Source organism: Ursus maritimus, unplaced genomic scaffold (assembly GCF_017311325.1).
Source record: "Ursus maritimus isolate PB19 unplaced genomic scaffold, ASM1731132v1 scaffold_6, whole genome shotgun sequence".
Lineage (NCBI taxonomy): Eukaryota > Metazoa > Chordata > Mammalia > Carnivora > Ursidae > Ursus > Ursus maritimus.
In genome coordinates, this window is record NW_024426774.1 from 55,044,205 (window position 1) to 55,048,141 (window position 3,937).

Below are 3,937 nucleotides of genomic sequence, written 5' to 3' on the forward strand. Positions count from 1 at the left end.
TGTGGAAAGGGCCAGGAGAAGCGTGGGAGAGCAGCCTGAAGCCGGGCCTGAGGGGTCGCACCGCGCCCAACCTTCCCTCAGCCGCCGCGGGCTGGAGATGATGCAACGCGGGAGCCGCGAGAGAGGACGCAGATGGGAAGCAGGGAGGGAGCCGGGAGCAGCCCGAGCCCGCCCCCTTCACACCCACCGCCCCGCCCCCCGCAGCTTCGGCCAATCAGCGCCCGGGAGCCGCCGCCGCGCGCCCCTCGCCCTGGTTGCCGGCGCGGGGGGAGGGGCGGCAGGGCTGGGGGCGCTGCCGGGGCAGCTGGGGCGCCGGCGGAACCGGCCAATCAGGGAGCCCGCAGCCGCCTCCCGGCCCCGCTATCTGGGGCAGGCTCCGGTGACCGCGGCGGGGCGCGGCCCTAGGGACGGCCCGGGCTCGTTGGCACCTGCCGGGGCCGCTCGGGCCGGCCCTCGGGGTCAGAGGGCCCGGGAGAATGTGGAACCCACCCGCGTTCCCTGTCCTGGGGATTGGAGGAGGGGAGGGGTTCCCTCCAGGGTTGGTGCCTTCGCCCCCGCGGTCTGTCCAAGAGCGCGCCGGCCTCTCTAGCAAAAAGGCCGCGCGCAGCGAGCCTCCCCCTCCCCACGACGGTCCCCCGGCCGCGTCCTACTCCTGCTTAAAATCCCCTCCTCCAGAAGTCCTGTACGATAAAGCACGCCGGCGTGCCCAGCGCAGGCCTGGCCCTGAGACAGAAGATGGATGATAGGTGGATGAATTAGAAAAGCCTTATCCCGTATTCAGTAAGAGCTCTGACAAAGCTTCACCTGTAAGTGAAACGGGATCCCGGGTGGCACCAAACCCAGCGCCGGGGCTCGCCACTGTGCGCGCTAGTGCTCTCCAAGGCAGGGGCTTAAAGCCTCCCGGATAGGCCCTCGGTTGCCGGACAGCTGACTGCGGGCTGTGTGTGGGCTGTACGTAGGCTGAAGACGCAAAACTCCTCTAGAATCAACAGCTGTCTCGCCACGACTTCCAGTCGCGTTTCTACCACATAGCACACAAGCTGCTGGATTTTAAGCTCTTCCATCTCCCGACCCCCAGCCGTCGCAGAACAGTACATACAGCGGTTAGCCAGCCTGCAAAGATGGTTTCTTAATGTTAACATTCGATTCATTTCCTTTTTATTTCAACTTTTATGTACTATCTGTTCTGGTCATCGTGGATATATGAGAGACCTCTGCAGAGTTGTTTTACTCTGTCACGTGTATTAGTTTTTTCATATTTTCTCATTCTGCTTTTGAAAGGAATTGGTCTTTTAAGACTTCTGTGAAAGGGGAGTCTTCTTAAATGTGGCTAACCTAAGTTAAGGAGGAAGGCGATTACTCTAGATCTCTTGCTGAAAAGGAGTCGTCTTAGAACATGTCATGACAGCTACTTGTGCAAATCACAATGCCTTCCTAAGGAACTTTAAGGAGCTGTCCAAAAAAAAATTTTTTTTTAAAGATTTTATTTATTTATTTGAGAGAGAGAGAGAGAGGGAAAGTGAGAGAGAGAAGCAGACTCCCCGCTGAGCAGAGAGCCTGACGTGGAACTCGATCCTGAGGTCATGACCTGAGCTGTAGGAAGCCTCTTAACTGACTGAGCCACCCAGGCGCCCAGGAACTATCCAAATTTTGAAACCAGGGAGGATTTCCTTGCTTGAAGCCAGCCAGCCAGCCAGCCATTGGCTGGAGTTTGTAGCTTTTTTTGATGAAGGGAGGGGAGCATGTGTCAGGTGAAGAGCGGACATATTTTTATGTTTTCATAACACAGTTTATTTCTCTGTGTGTGCTGAAGAAAGGATTTTCTATAGACACACTATTTTGCCAACCAGCCCCTCCCTTTGTTTTGATGACCACTTTCACCCAAAGGACTCTCAAATCATGCTCCAGAAATGAATTTTCAGTTATCTGGCTTATATCTCCACCTGAATATCCTGCAGGCACACCAACACGACATGTCCAAAACCAAACTCACGGTGGCATCTCTCAAGGCTGCTCAGCCTTCAGGAGTCCCTATCTCTGTTACTAACGTTACTGACCACCTAGTCACCTCTGTTTGAAGCCTCAGCGTGACCTTTGGTTCTCCCTTCTCTAGCGTCTCCTCTCATCTGATCAATTGCCAAGTCCCACAGACACTCCTTTCGCAATATTTATCACATCCACCCCTCCCATCCATTCCCACTGCTACTGTCCTGGCTCAGGTCTTATTTCTTCACTTCTTATCTCGGCTATCAAAATGTTCTCCTAATGAGTCTTGCCATCTCCAATGCTCTACTTGTTCCCGCCATCTGCATTTTGCCTTGCCCCAGGCCAGTCTTCCTAATGAATAATATACGTGTAAGGATTAGGTTCCACTTCCAACCGGCAGGAAAAAAAGAAGGAGCAATGGTCTCTCCCTTGAAGAACATTTCCTAAAAGTTGTTCACACTATGTGGTTTGTATTTCATTAACCAGAATTTACAACATGACCTTACCTAGCTGCAAGTTAGGAAATGTAATCTTTATTTTGCACAGGATATCCCCAGTTAAAAATCGGTGCTTCTGATGAATAAGTCACGGGAATGAAAGGAACAGCATAGGGAATATAGTCAATGATATTGTAATAGCTTTGTATGGTGACAGATGGTAGCTACACTTGTGGTGAGCACAGCTGGACATACAGATTTGCTGAATCGCTATGTTGTACGCTTGAAATTAATGTAACACTGTGTGCCTACTATACTTCAATAAATAAATATTTTTTAAAAAAAAGATTGGTGCTTCTATTACAAAAGAAGCAGAAAAGAATGGTATTCTAGGACAACTCCTTCATACCACTTCTTGTTCAAAAGCTTTCAGGGGCTCCCCCTGAATTAAGAATATGCTCTTCATCCTGGCATTCAAGACCTACTGGGATCTGGGTCGGCTCCCTCCCCAGGCACATACCCTCTATGCATGCTACGAACACAGGGCTGTGTGCCGCTGCTACATTTTCTTGCCTCTCCATGCAGTCCCAGTTCCCTTCTCACCCAAAGCCTTTCCGAAGCCCCCTTGCTCCCACTGTGCTTGCTGCCCACAGCTTCATGCCCCCCGCCCCCAGAGCTGTGTTAATAGTTAACCCTCCATCAGGAGTGAGGAACTCCCTGCCCTGCTGGCACTTTCCCTGGACATAAGTGTGGTGCCGAGTGAGAGAGCAGTGTTGAGGGTGCCTTATGCTGGGCCTACTGTTTGAATTAGAAACACTTCTCTTTAAGTCGGAGCTGGTATCTGGGGGCTTCTTTCAGGGACTGGCTGCCCTAGAGCTGCTCTGCCTCCATGTGACGCAAACCAAGAAACAGGTTATCTGCTCCTGGCCTTCCCCAACAGTTGGTGAAGGATTTAACTTTCTTTCTTTTACTCTCCTTTTTTTTTCTTCTTAATTCCTCTCCTTCTGTGCTTCCATTACATTTCTTTTGTCTTTTCATAATTCTACATGCCTCCTCCTTGTTGGTATTTAGTACAAAAAATCATTGATTCCTGTATTTAGACACATCCCCCACAACGCTTACATGTTCTCTGGATTTTAGATGTGTAAGCACCAAATTACAAAATACCGTAGACGTGCTCCAGTCTGATACCACTCGCCATCACCACCACCACCACCACCACCACTTGATGCTTGAAACTCTTAATAGGTTAGAGTACTGTTCGGTAGGTATTTCCTCTCTTGTTTCTCCCACTGGGATGGGAGTATATTTACTCACCTTTTTGATTTTGAGCTTGACCATATGACCTACTTGGCCAATGAAATAAGTGGATGTGAAGCAAGCAGAGGCATTGAAATGTGTTGCGGAGTTGCACTTGGACTCCTGCTTATGTGTGAGTCAGCACGTCCCAGGTAGACGTTGCCACTTTTAGCCTGGCATCAGAACAAAGGTGAGAAACGTGTCTGAATCCAGCC